Below are 15,801 nucleotides of genomic sequence, written 5' to 3'. Positions count from 1 at the left end.
AGACGCAACTAGACAATTCAACAAAATTTGATTGAGTTTGATATTTGTAAATATAATATAATCACTCGAGCAATCCAATAAAAAACACGAGTTTCATATTTGTAATATAATATAATTAATCAGGCCAATAAAAACACAGCTGTTGTCTAACATGGAATCTGAACATTGCAATGGATACTAAACAGATTATTACATCAAAATCACCTGTCCTGTCATAGGAGATGGATCACAGCCACGGAGAGTTATAGACAGGAGTGGCAATAGTCTTCACTTGAAGATACTTAGAAAGACTTTCCATTCCCATTTCTCTATCGAATCCACTCATTTTGTAGCCACCAAATGGGGCATCTGAGTCGAACGCAAAATAGCAATTGATCCATATAACCCTGATTTCACTGACCGCGACACTGTGTTGGCAATGTTAGTTCAAGTTGTTCGTCATGATCCCGGCTGCTAATCCATACTTTGACGAATTCGCCCTCTCGATCACCTCCTCCACGCTCATGCATTTGACCCGAGATTCGTGTCATTATAAACTCATTTTATTTTTCACTAAAAATGGCATGCATAAAAATTGCAGTCATCGGGTTGATGAGCTTACTTGAACGTACTTCAGTATAGACATAACAGGTCCAAAAATTTCTTCCTTGGCAATGATCATGTCATCCTGCACAAGACCAGTCAGGATTATATTTAGCTTTTTAGTTGAGACGGACACACATTAATTTGATAACAGAATTAGAGAACGAGATGTCCAGATCATAGGAAGAATTTCACCGTGACATCTATCTGCGAATATGGTGGGCCCGATGAAGTATCCTTTCCTATCCAATGGCTTCCCACCGGCTAACAAGCTAAGGTTGCCCCTTCCCTCTTGCCATGTTCAATGTATGACAGCACCCTCTCGTAATGGGCTTTGCTAACCTGAGACAAGTGGAGTAATGGAGTTTAAGGAAACTGTGCAAAATGCTAAGAGATCATAGGGTTTTCCGAATTAATTCATGTATATATATACTTGGGATCCCTGCTGAACATTAATTTGGATCAAAAGGGTCTCCAACCACTTTGGCTTTTGCTTTCTCCACCACTTTCTCCACAAATTTATCATAAATCCCCTCCTGCACAAACACACGATCTCGCCCTGGAAATGTTAAAAACACAAGAATCGGTTCATTGAGAGAGTTCCACATTGAAAAATAGAAAAAAAAAATAATTAAACTAACTGATTGGTTGGATTCAACTTGTCAGTGTTAGTTTGACTCGATTCGAATTAACTTTTTTAAGGTTTAGGCCGGGTTTACCTTGTTAAATGTGGAAGCTGCGCTGCTAGAGCAAGACCAGCAATTTGATCAACATCGACATCGTCGAAAACTATGGAAGGCGATTTCCCACCAAGCTCCAATGAGACAAGTTTTAAGTTGCTAGCAGCTGCAGCCTGCATGATCAGGCGCCCTACTTCTGTCGACCCTGTAAAAGAAACCTGGAAAAACAAGAAAATTGAGGTTGTTAGTTTTTAGCAGCTGTACGATGTTGTTTTATACTACATTTGTTAATGAATCTTACCTTATCAATGCCCATGTGAGAGCTAATAGCCGCGCCAGCCGTGCGCCCAAACCCTGTCACAATATTCAGCACTCCATCAGGGACCCCTGGCCTGCCTGTTACAAAACAATGAATTCAACCAATTCAACATAATATATATATATATATATATAATAAATGTGCAGTCTTATTATCGGTTTAAATTTTTTGCTTACCAGTTTAGAAAGATGAGCATAAAACAGGGCGGACAGATTGGTCTGTTCAGCTGGCTTGACGACCATGGTACAACCAGTGGCCAGTGCAGGAGCAACCTTAAGCGAGAACATCTGAGCCGAGAAATTCCAGGGAATTATGTGTCCGACGACACCTATTGGCTCGAGCAATGTGTAACCTTGGAGGCCACGCGACATCTTCAGTGTTCGAACATATTATGTTGGGATAGTATTTTATTTTATCATTTGGATATTCGAAAATCGACTTATGCAATTTCTCTTATTTAGTGTGATTCATGTTTCATCATGTGCAACGCAATTTGTAATCCAAATTCCTCTGTGTAAAGGAACGGATTTGGGTAGTTCAACTAGAAACTCCCTTCTCAACTCTAAAAATTAATAATAAAACTACAATTAATAACAATAATAAATAAATAAATAAATAACAACAACAATAGGGCAATATTAGCACCATAGATTAAAATATACAAATTAAGTATACCGTCAATTACTTGATACATAAATATTGTACACAATAAATAAATTAAAATAATACTCACCATGTATCGCCTCATTCTGGTCATTAGGGCAGCTATTATTTAGAAGGCATAACTCATCCTCATAAAACAAATTAAATGATACCAAAAATAAATAAAATATTGAAATAAAGTTTTATATATTATGTTAGTATTTAAAAAGATCTCAACTAATATTAAAATCAAATTTTTTAAAAAAAAAACAACAAGAATATATATTGAAGTGATATCCTCAAAATAAAATTATTATTATCATTATTTAATAAAGAGATAACATGAATTTTGTCAAACGCTGACATTGCTATAAAAATCGGCGTCTTTAATTACATACACGAGAAAATATTGCGGAAAAAAATCCATACTATTAACCCACAAACTCATACTAAAATTAGTGTAAACTTACCAGACTTGGCCTCATTAACAAAGTGCAGAATGGATGCAGAGTTTTGGCGGAGTCCTATTAACCCATAGGCCACAATAAAGAATAAAATTAATAAATTTGAATTTGTACTCGTATTTGAAAAGGATAAATTAAGATTAGGAAAAGAAAAAATACATGTAAACTAACACCTCAAACTCCGACTCAAACAATTTCCTTCCCATTAGATTTTCCCTATTGAAAAGATTAGGCATATCATAATATCAGTTACTTCAATTCATTGCAAATTTCACAATTATATTGTTGAATTTAATTGTTAGTGCAATATATATATATATATGAAATTCAAATTTAATTTCACTACAAAAATATTTTTTCAAAATTAATTACTTACTTCTAAGTATATCAGCCATTTATCAATTACATCCCATTGGCCCTCATCAAAATAATAGGCAGGTGGAGGCCATCCAAGCAAACTACAAAGCATAATACGGTCGAAAACGTATCGATTAATCAATAAATAAATGAAATTAATACTATAAATCTATATGGAGCTTTGAATTGAAATCTATGGATTAAATCCCAAATTGAAGGCGTAGATGATATATAAAATAAAAAATGTTACGAACCTGCTCCTTTGGACACCGCGTCTTTCATCGTTGTAATAGTTGCATCGTAGATTAAAATATACAAATTAAATATACTGTTAATTGCTTGATGCATAAATATTGAACGCAATACATAAAATAAAATCATATCATATCTTATCATGTATTAATTTGTATAGGTAAATTATAGTACTCACCTTGTATCACCTCATTCTGGTCATTAGTGCAGCTATTATTTAGAAGGCATAACTCATAAAACAAATTAAATGATACCTAAAATAAATAAAACATTGAAATAAAGTTATATATATGTTCGAATATTGTAGACTATTAATATATTTATGATTAAATAACAAGTTAGTATTTAAAACGATCTCAACTAATATTAAAACAAAACAAAAAAAAAACAAGGAATATTGAAATGATATCGTCAAAATTATTATAATAAAGAGTTAATCTGAATTTTGTCAAACGCCGACATTGCTATGACAACGAGCGTCTTTACATACAAGAAAAAGTATTGCGGAAAAAAAAAACATTGTGAATTGAATAAAACATAATTAGTAGAAAAAATAAAATTCTTATTATTATACCAGAGTACAGTTCATACTAATACTAAAATTAGAACCTGACGAACGAGAACACGGGTGAACACAGATGGCTTGAACGAAGGGAAAGCAAAGTTTTGAGGGAAAAAAACATATTTCTGTAGTGTGTATTGCTTCATGTTGCTATGTTTCAAATTTGTTGCTCAACCTAGAATATATATAGTGGAGGAGAGGATTAATAGCATTAATCATGACATTTATTACTTGGTTTAATAACCAACTTGTAACCTTTGAAACTGCCATCCTATTATTGCAAATTTCACAATTATATTGTTGAATTTAATTATATTGTTGACTTACTTGTGCAAAAAATGCGAAGCAATCGAGAGGCATTTTACTTTAACAGTAATAGATAGGGAGAATCTCATGATAGTAATCGCAATGAATCATTTCACCTAATCTTCCAGCTGAACTCCCGCTTAGAATTGATGCCAAAGGTTTACTAGCTCATTTGTTATGGTCTACACTTCAAAATATAAACTTTGATAATTGGTTAAATAGTTAAATATAAATATAATTGTAATAGGCCCAAAAAAAAATTTTAACCATGCATAGCCACAAAACTAAGTAATTAAGACATCCCTTCTTCGATTAAGACGGTCACACATAATCTTGTTAGTGTGATTTACATCTCCTTATATGATTTGTAGAATAATACGCATAAACGAATTGAAGTCTACCTAATGTACATGTTCAGATAGAAACTATGGGTCTTCTTAGTCATTATATCCAATAAATAAATAAATAACAACTCATTTGGTATGTGGTTCGTGAAAAAGAGTTGAATTTAAACTTTTATAGAAAAAAAACTACTATATATTAGAATATTAATTTCATTGTTTGGTTGGTGAGAAAAAAGTTCTTAAGAATAATAAGTAGACGCATGGCGCGCTGCGATTCATCCGCAGTTCTCTCCTGGGCGGCCCGTATGCACCTGAACGTCATCCTATATATATATATATGCCCTCTCTCCATACAATTACTCTCTCTTTCCTAAATAGCACATATATAGGTCCTTCTTTATAAATCCCCCTACCAAGTTCAGAGAAGGTTGATCAAATCCTAACTGGATATCAAATGTAAATTTTTTTTTTTACATATATTGGACTTCAAAGTAAAATATATATTTATTCTATTTAAATCAAATATATTTTAAAATACTTTAGATATAAGGTCTAAAAATAACTCGAAATTAAACTTATTGTTAATTTTATAACGTTAATTTGAAAAAAATAAATTTGAAAAAATAAGTGTTAGTAAACGAGTTTTCTAAACATAAAACAGAGAATGGAAAACAAAGAATGAAAAATGAAAAATTAAAAAATAGAAAACAGAAAACAGTTTTCTATTAGTAAACAGACTCCAGATGTTTTGGCTCTCAAACTGCCGCCCACATTTAACGACATCGTTTTTGTTTGGCCAATCAAATTCATCTATTTTCCACTCATGTAAAATAATATATTTTATACTTAAATTTGGGTTTGATCTAGGGATGGCAACGGGGCGGGGAATGGGGTCCCCGTCCCCGTCCCCGAAATATGCCCCCATTTCCCGTCCCCGCCCCGTTTCCCGGCGGGGATGGGAAATTATTCCCCATCCACGTCCCCACGGGGATTTTTCGGGGACGGGGAATCCCCGCCCCGTTTTGTGAATGAAGATAATAAAAGAAAAAGAGACAATATTATACTATTATCAAAAATTAAATGTTATGTTACATTGTTAACATTCTTAAATGTTATGTTAAACAGAGTCTAAAAACATGCTAAAAACTAAAACATTCTAAACACAAATCAATTAATCAAAATTCAACAACTAGTTAACGTTCTAAAATCAAACTAGTTAACCAAAATTCAGTAATTAGTTAGTCTACTTATTTAACTAGTTAACATTAAAAACAATTTAGTTAATCAAAATTCAAAACTAATCACTAATACTAATTAAAACTAAAATAAATCAGTTAAACAAATCACTAATCGTTAAAAACAAATACTAATCAAAACTAATTACTAAGACTAATCAAAACTAAAACAAAACAATTTAAAACGAATAGCTACTACAGTACTGCTTAGGTTTTGAATATTTTGTTTTTATGTTTTTTTTATTAATTAATATTACGGGGAATCGGGGTCGGGGTCGGGGCGGGGAATGCCCTCCCCGTCCCCGTCCCCCCGTTCCCCGAAAAAATTCCCCGAACCCGGGGCGGGGATCGGTTTTCCCCATCAGGGACGAGTTGAATTGCCATCCCTATTTGATCAGAAGCGTACAGTGTATGTTACGATTTAGGGGAGTGGCCTATTGCGTGTGGTTTCAATCAAAATGGGTATGGGAGTGATGTATTGTTGTTAGAGCTTGTATCTTTTTATCTTTTCTTACCCAACCTCAGTTCCAAGTATATATAGACACATACTGACAGACTTCAGCTTCTATGCAAACACAAAGTCGAAAAACAAATTACAACGGATACAATCATGTCTGGCAGTTCATTGATGATGCGCAGCTTCAATTCATCCTCAACAGACGGCAAAGGCTATTAGATTGTGTTGTGTGCGAAACTATATTATCAATGAAAGCATGGGAAAAAACACATCAGAAGCCAAGAGTACTGTGTTTTCCATAATCAGGAGGTGTGTTATTGCTACATTATCATCTTCTGTTTCTGTTTTGTTTTTCTTTCATTTTGAGCAGCTACTTATGTTATTTTGGTTGTGTTTTTAATGTAGGGTATGTTTATCCTACATGAGGACATTGTTACAAAATACAAGACTAAATTCAAGGAGGGGAAAATATATGATAAAATATTTATGGTTTTATGCTGGTTTTTCGATGCAAATACACAAACAAGTATCACTTATATATATATATACTAGTTTTATACGCGCAATGCGCAAATGGGTTAATGTTCAATATTTATATTTAAATAAATATTTGAAAGTATATCAATACAAGATTATATAGGAGAAGTTTATCCATGAGTAATTGAATGTCAAGTTTTTTTATTTAAATATCTAACTCAAAGTATATGAATCCAAGATAATATAGAAAATTCATTATAATTATTACTAAGATAAATGTTTGCAACCTTGTAAAATCGATAGTCTAAATATTTGGTCTAAAAATGATAGTCTAAATAAATACTACTTTTAATTTGAATTTTTCTAAGTGTTCTTAATTCTCTTTTGAGTAACATTGTCATTGTTTTCCTCTTTACTATTTGTACTCTTCCTTTTTGTTGGTAGTGTGTTATTTGCAATTCGGTTATTATTGGTAGCATAGATGACAACGTCATGCAATGAGATTATGATATAGGAGCTATGGACTTTCCTTTAGGTGTTCTGCTTGGGGTTCATTTGGTTCAACCATTATTATTGAATGAGTTATTGTGGATAAACAAATTCCTAGTTTAAGAAAAAAGAATAAATAAATTAAGAAAAATTTGAAAATTTAAAATATTATGTATTCCAAAGATATTAAAAGGTAGTTTCTCGCTTCAATTTGCTGTGTAATAGGTTATTTGAGTACTTTCATTGTTAACAAATCCCCCAAGTAGTTAATATGATTGGTTTCAAACTATTCTTTTTTATTTTTTTCATGGTATTAAAGAAATACATATGTATCATTTTTTGGTGTAACTACTAATTTATTTAATTCAATAAGAGTAAAACAGAGTGATTCCGCTTCAATTTGTTGGGTTATTATTTGAGTACTCTCTTTGTCAATCAATCCCCAAGTAGTTAATATAATTAGCTTCAAATTATTTTAAATTTTTTTTTCATAGTATTAATAAAATACTTGGTAAATAAATATATAACATTATTTTGTACTATAACTTTGATATTTAATTACAAGATATTGTAAAAATAAGATAATGGACAATGTAATGAATATCGATTAATAAATTCGAATGTAAAGAATCTTTGCATGAGAGAAAATAAAGACAATATAACTAATGAAATTATTTTCTCTTATTTAATTTAATTTTTTGATAATGAATAACTTTTTCAAATAAAGGTATTGTAGACACATAATTCTAAATTAAAGAAATACATATGTATCATTTTTTGTTGTAGTTATTAATTTATTTAATTTAATAAGAGTAAAATAGTTTGAGAAACTTAATTATGTCAAATTTGATTGAGATGAGGTTTGAACCTAAGACATTTCTTATAGAAATAATTAGTAAGTTAAAAGTTAACGGAATATTAACGGAGAAGAGAATATTTAACGGAAAACTTAACGGATAATCATAAAAATAAGGTTAAATTAGGTAATCTCTATTAATAATATTAATTTGAATTATCTTAACCATCTATTTGATTAAATAATTCATCTGAACCATCCATTTGATTAAATAATTTGACCGTTATTTTTTCTACCCATTTTAGGCCTAACTCTCTTTGTCTCTTATTAGTATATAGATTATTAGTATAGTAGATATACATAATAACACATACACATATTATTAAAAAAAATCCTAATATATGCACAAATAACAAATATAAATATATAATACAAGTTTCAGCACTCTGCACTTTGATGGTATATTTGTGGCCAAGCCTATGATTCCACAAATTTCTCAATAGTTAAGGAATTCCAGATTTGTGAAAGCGGATTCAAGTAAGCTTTGCTAAGTTTCTTTTTCAATTAATATTTCCGCATATAGAATAGCATGTAAATTAAAGATATTATGATTTTCAGTGCTATTAATATTTTTTACAACTAAAGCTAGGATTAGGTGGGGAGAAAAGTAAAACTACAATTGGAACTAAAGGTACTCATCAAAGGTGTCATTGGTGTGTCTTATATTGTTGGTTTTATTATGAATATTTATTATATGCTTTATTAACTATTTTTTTTTTTGTAGGGATTCTTAAATAATTATTCTACAAGAGGGATAAAAGACATATGTGAGGGTATATTAGAAATGTAAGTATGTGTAGGGTATATTTTTTAAGCAGTAATACATATCTTAAACAAATCCAATAGTGCCAATATGCCGTTTAAGTTCCAGTTTTTTTTTTTTTTTTTTAATACAAAATATACAATATGAAGAAAATGATAGGTTTGGTACACATAGGATCAAAGAGAAGACATTAACAAAGGTAATTCTGTGTCAACTTTCATATATTTTTAAAGATATATACTTCTTAATTAGCATATCACTTCTGAAATCATTTAAAATCATATTTTGGATATTGTTTGCACCTATGTAACTATATAATGATTGCATATGTAGAAAATGCAATAAACTCAGGTGATGAACCAAACGTTGGAGGGGGGTGGAAACTGTGATGTTAGAGCAAAGATAAAATGAGATGGAAACATAAATCAATTGTAGAGATGAGCAATATAATAAGCTGGAACCCGGAAGAGAAGGGTGGGGGAACTAAAACAACAAATTAAGACACAGAATTGAAAGCAGACAGAAAAATAACACAATAATACCCAAAAAAAATATTTACCTTTGGGCTTCATCTTTCATTGCAGAAATCACTTCAATGGAATCTGCCGAAGCTCCTTGGTGGATAGGATGAACCTAAAGTAGATTTAGAAGATAAATGAAAGTGAAGTAACTGAAAAAAGAACAAATCAGTAAAAGAAATTTTTTAACAGAGTTCCTTACATCCAAATAGATATCTGACAAAAAATATATATAACACAAAATTTTTAACATAGCATGTAAGGTGTAACATTTGACATTGAGTAGTGTGTTTTTTGAAAAAATATTTTGGTCTTGGTCCCATCTGAAACAATATTCTGGATTGTGGTTTTGCCCTAAGTGACATCTTAAACTATATTTTTGGACTGTGTTTTTTCCATGGTTATAATCATGTTTAAATTTTCACTATTGATTTCTATGTGACATATTTATAGAATCTACGTTGCAGTTTTCTTAATTGTTTTTCAGGTGCCTTCAGGGTGATGATATGGACTATGCAAAGATTGAAGCCACAATATGAATAGGTTGATTGTGTAAAGATTTTATATAGGAATATTATTGCCAGAAATTGTATATCTATTGTACTTAAATGGTCATTAGAATATAGATAAATAAATGCTTGAATAAGAGTATTTTACCTTAATTGAGAAATTTTGGACCTTCAATAGAATGTTTCAAGCGTCATTATATACTCCATTGAGTATAGTCTTTAACGGTTAGTATTTATTAGTGTTTATACAATGGTACTAGATTGGTTGTTACAAAATTAGCAGAGCATGTGGTTGAAGCCAAGATAATGACGAGTAGTAATGCAGGGGCTAAGGTTTTGATAGCTAGAATGTCAATGACGCCTTCAGACTAGAGACTGTCGTTTAAATTCCAGTGCAAGCAATTTCCAATTATGTTGTCATACGCAATGACCATCAACAAAAGTCAAGGGCAAATTTTGTCACGTGTACGGTTGTTATTAAAGAAATTGATATTTGTACATGGTCAATTGTATGTTGTTGCCTCCACTCCAGAGTAACAAATCCCATTGAATTGAAGATCTTAATTTGTGATGAAATTGGTCATGATTGTACTTCCCCAAATAATGTGGTTTACAAAGAAATTTTTAATAATTTATAATTACGATTTTTCTATTATTAATTTTCAATCTTATTATTTCGTTGCTTTGTAATAATATATATAAAACACTACTCCGTATTATTTATTAATCTTTATAGTCCGTGCGCACGGGTGGCATACTGGTATCAATACAAAAATATAAACTTTGATGAATGGATAACTAATTAAATATTGATTTAATTTAACCATAATCACAAAACTAAGTAATTAAGATATATTTTGATTGACTTATTTTCACAAGATCTTTTTAGTGTGATTTACATCTTTTATATGATTGGTAAATTATTATTACAAACTGTGATGCATCTTCCTAGATAGTAGCTGCAGATCTTCTATAATATGTCAATCCAAAAAAAAAAATCAATTTCATTTGATTGAATTTAAAATTTCATAGAAAAGAAAATACTTAGAATATTGATTTCATTGTTTGGTTGGTGAGAAATAAATTATTAGGAATAATACGTATAAAGATTCTAGTACCCCTAACTAATGAAGATATGTGAAGGTAATATTGAAATTCATGCTGTAACTTTTCTCTTCAAGAATGTAAAATAATAAAATACCAAAAACATAAGAAATTCATTTTCTTCAAATTTAAAATTTTTATTTTTTATTTTTAATAATTTTTCTATTAACTAAAAAATATATTTTTTTCAATTTAAAGAAAAATTCTCATCAAAAAATAATTTTTTAATTTGAACCAAACAGTTCAAATAATTAAGACAACATTTTTTTTTGGGTCAAACCACGAGATGTTATGAACAGACCCTAATTGTACGTAGGAGGCACCTTTAAGCTCGTATCATACTCAAATTAATCTCCGTTCGCACCGGACCGACCAAATTAAGAACAAAGTGCTGGTCAGATTTGTTTTTTTTTTTTTCATACAAGAGAGGTTCATCCCATTAAAGCCATAATTAAGACTACATTGAATATGAATGAAAATTACTCCATATAAAATAATGAAATAGTTATAAATGTTGATAGATAGTAGACTAGGAATTGAATGATATATTTTGAAACATAGCACACAAGTCTTGTTCCCGCAGCCAAATGTTTAGTCATTTTTATGTTTATTTGTCCACATGGGTAGCTCAGTTGGTCTTAACGGGTGAAGTTTGGGACGGGAGAATTTTTAAGCTTTATTTAATTTGTTTAATTCTAATTTGTTTGCTTTTTTTTTTTTGGTCTTTTTCTTTCTATTAGTAAAAGGAATATGAATTTTACATTATGTGAAATAAATTTGATTCGATATTTTTTATTAGTATTTGTGGTTTCATAGTTCAAACACTTTTTTAAATCTTCAAGAATATAATATGGACAAGTAGAAAGATGTTAATTAAAAAGAAGATGGGAGTTAAATGGTAGAGAGTGGAGAGGGATAAAAGGCATAGGAGGTATGGTGAGTTATGCAAAGTTCTATATGGGTTGAAGATACGGTAGTTTAAGTATTAACTAAAGCATATCACACAAGTAGTGTGTTATTTACAATGAGTTCAATGATTTTTTTTAGAAAACTCACCATCACAATTTGAGGTTAGCACATGGCAACTTTTATTTTGTGATTCTTGACGATAAAAGATAATAAGTTAAGTAAACCTAAATAGGTGCCTAGATTGTCCATAATTGACGAACTCAAATCAGGCCAATAAATCACCCTTGTTGTGGGTAAAACTTGTAACTTTGTGGTTGTCAAGTTACCGTCAACAATTTTCATTTTGACGATCATGGTCCACATAGTGATATGTATGTAGACCATGTTCCACTGTATAACAACTGTGCCTAACCCTTCCAGAGTGTTATATCTCAGATACCTCGGACCCCTAGAAAGTATAACTTTGCTTGTCAAAGATTATAAGATCTAAGTTAAGAAATTAAGATCCCGTTGAAATTAAAAGAATAAAAAATCTCCAAGAAATCACCGCATGCATAGGAACATTACAAGATAGTATCATTTTAACTTCTTTATTAATATCCAGTAACTTATATGTGGTAAAGAACAATACAAATGAAAAAAGTGAGATTCTAATTATTACTGTTTTTTTTTTTTGTGGGAATAAGGGTCAAATAGACCACTGAACTACACACAAAACTACAATTAGGCCATCGAACTCGAAAAGATTGCAATTGGGTCCCTAAACTACACAAACTTATGCAATTAAGTCCAAATTGACCTTTTTGCCTATTATTGTGCTGACGTGGCAGTTAACAATTTTTAAAATAATTTTTTTAATATAATTTTAATTAAAATAATTATAAAAAACAAAAACAAAAACAATAAAAAACAAAAAAACAAAAAAAAAACAGAACTGCCGGAGACGAAGGTCAAGGTCCGGCCTTCGTCTCCCTGGCAGTGGAGACGAAGGCTGCCGGAGACGATCCGTCTCCGGTAGTTCATCTATTTTTTTTTTGTTTTTTTTTAATTTAATTATTTTAATTAAAATTATTTAAAAATTTATTTTAAAAATGGGTAACCGCCACGTCATCACAATTGTAGGTAAACAGGTCAAATTGGACTTAATTGCATGTGTTTGTGTAGTTTAGGGACTCAATTGCAATCTTTTCGAGTTCGATGGCCTAATTGTAATTTTGTGTGTAGTTCAGTGGTCTATTTGACCCTTATTCCTTTTTTTTTTTTTTTGACAATCCGTTTTTAGTATTTCACAATCAAAATAGTTTATCATGCAGTTCCAATCAAGATCTTGGTAATCAAGATAGAACTCATATATATCAGGCATATTATCTTTGAACCAATGTTTCTGTTGAAGAATGCATTGGTCAGTTTTTTGTTTAACCTCTTTGGCAATATCTTCTGCAGTAATTTCTGGAGGTGAATGTGTATTGCGTGAGAGCACTAATAAAGGCAAAACAATGATCAACCCAAACACCATAGTAATGTGTTTATAACTCATTATAATTATATTATTGATTCTTTCGTTTATGTCTATTATTTTATTTCTATTTTGTTGAGTCTATTTGACGACTCCCACTTGTGTGTATATATATATACACACACGTACGACCCAATTAAGGTGAATTGAAATAGCACTAATACTAAGTTAGATGTGTTATTAACTATTTGAAATTTAATGAACAAATCATCTTAATTATCAATTCTTTTACAAACTGAACTATGTTGAGTAATTGTTTATAATTTTAAAGGTGAATTGGAGCAATGCCATAGAAATCAGGCACACTAATCACAAAGGGATGAAGTGGGAAGCGTAGGCCCCATCTTGAGAGACACCGAAAAATTAAGAAAGAGGCTCTAGAATAATGCTCCCGGGGGAGGTACTACCATCTCTACAGTGGGCCCTACCAACGAGCGGGCGCACGCAATATCATCATCTTCCATAGAGACGGTGACCCCACTAGGAATGGTGGAGTCAAGTTCAGTGTATTTATTCTAGGAGAAAGGCTCCGGGAGATTGGCATGATGGCTCGGATAGGCCGAGCCACTATAGGGGAGGAGGAGGTGACATAATGACCTCAACGGGTGGAGAGGGGAACAATTACAAAGGAATAGGATCATCATTATTCATTGGCAAGTCTAGGAAGCTAATAGAGTCCAACAAACTCACGTAGGGGTCGGGGGAAGACAATAGCATGCAACGGAAGGAAATATGTGGAACTCTAAAAGGAGGGGAGTTACTAACCCGACTCTAAGAAGGAACGAAGTGGAAACTTGAGGAGAGAAATTTGGCCTTGGGCTGTGCGGACGCGGGCGGCTCGGGCTCGGTAGCGTCACGGGGTCGTCGGCGGCAGTGGTGTGGCGACGGCGGTAGCGTAGCGACGTCGGCGGTGCCGTGATGACCTCAGTGGAAGTGTGACGTTGGCGGCTGCGGGGTGACGTCAATGGAGAGGCAGCGTCAACGGTGTCGGCACAGTGTTGACGGCGGAGGTTGGCAGTGGAAGGATGCCAGAAATTTTTGGGTGAAATACTTTGTGGGAAAAAGATGAATGGAGATGGGGTTTTATAGGAGGAAGAGGAAAAGAAATGGGGGAAAAAGATGAGGGATTTTAATTTTGAAAAAGAGATTGGGAAGAATGAGGTGTAAGAGGAATTAATGGTGATGTGATGGTGGAGTGCGGGAGATACATTGTTTGTTCCAAGGCCATTTATAGGGTATAGGGATGGAAAAGTGTGATGGAATTAGACTAGTGGAAAAAGTTCCAATTAAAACTGTAAAAAACATTTTCCGACCACCTTTACTTGGTGGTCGGAAATACTCTAATTTAAAAAATTAAACTTGACGAAGCTTTTCCAACCACTTTGTAAATAGTGGTCGGAAGTTCCAACCACTCTTACTAAGAACCCTTCGGCAGAAAAATGAAAATAAGCAAATTTTTGCGACTTTTTTTAGGTGGTCAGAAATTCAATTAGAAAAAAGATGATTTTCAGCCGTGATCAACAATGGAGAATTCCAATCTTTTCTTGTTTAGTCAAATGTTCAATATATAATATAACAATGATGTCATATTGTCATTGTCATGAATGGTCATAATGTCCGGTAGAAAAGCAAACTCAACGAATCCTTCTAGTCGCGACGTTCATAGCGTCCTTAAAAAGGATGTCAATGACCCCGTCAGGCGGATGATCCAGAATTAATGTCCCCCACTGGCTGGTTTGAATTAATGTCCATACTAATAATCTTTATAACAATATAAACTTGGTTTAAATATTTTAAGCTATGAGATTTATTGAACAATGTATGTATACATATATGTATAATAAATACAAATTACAGAGTATTAAAAAAATTCACTGAACATAACATTCTTATTAAAGAAAAATTATAAACAATTACACAACATAGTTGAGTTTGTTAAAGAACTGATAATTAAGATGATTTTGTAACACCCCAATTTTCACATCTTGGATTTATTACAAAATCCTTAAATATAATACATTGCGGAAGCGTCTAACCAGCAGAGGGTGTTACCGCCACGCTTAGGTATCTTTCCTATACCTAAACGCTAAGGCTAATACTTACAACCTCAAATAACCATATCAATATCCAGATATGTACATATGGAAATAATCCCTCCAGGGTGTCTATTCTAGGATAGAGTAATCTTCAACCTCGACTCCCATCCTATTTAGAGCTCATCGGCCACAGGGGCCCACGCTAGACTGCATCTAATAAAGGACACAATGAAGTGTAGTTAGTGCGACTTACCCAACAGTCGCAGTCTACCTGCAATCATTCTAACAACAAGCAATACCACATTATATAAGTAACTTCGGCACATAACACAGCCATTAATTCACACGTGAGAAACACAACACCCACACTACTGTTCGAGACACCCGACAGTTAGTTCTCACAACTCCACTCAGCGAATAGACT

At 32.2% G+C, this 15,801-nt stretch overlaps 1 long non-coding RNA gene across 1 annotated transcript; it reads right to left on the bottom strand.

Moving 5' to 3' along the window:
- Window positions 1-96: 96 nt before the first annotated feature.
- On the bottom strand, window positions 97-14,488 carry LOC115999100. Its single transcript, XR_004093980.1, has 13 exons — window positions 14,107-14,488; window positions 9,345-9,418; window positions 3,475-3,550; window positions 3,299-3,319; window positions 3,064-3,145; window positions 2,861-2,903; window positions 2,694-2,747; window positions 1,758-1,933; window positions 1,564-1,658; window positions 1,302-1,480; window positions 1,016-1,141; window positions 778-924; window positions 97-667 (listed from the first exon to the last, which is right to left on the bottom strand). It is a non-coding gene; the product is annotated as an uncharacterized LOC115999100 (long non-coding RNA).
- Between the last annotated feature and the right edge of the window lie 1,313 nt (window positions 14,489-15,801).

Source organism: Ipomoea triloba, chromosome 1, assembly GCF_003576645.1.
Source record: "Ipomoea triloba cultivar NCNSP0323 chromosome 1, ASM357664v1".
Taxonomy (NCBI): domain Eukaryota; kingdom Viridiplantae; phylum Streptophyta; class Magnoliopsida; order Solanales; family Convolvulaceae; genus Ipomoea; species Ipomoea triloba.
This window is presented reverse-complemented; position numbering and strand designations above follow the sequence as displayed.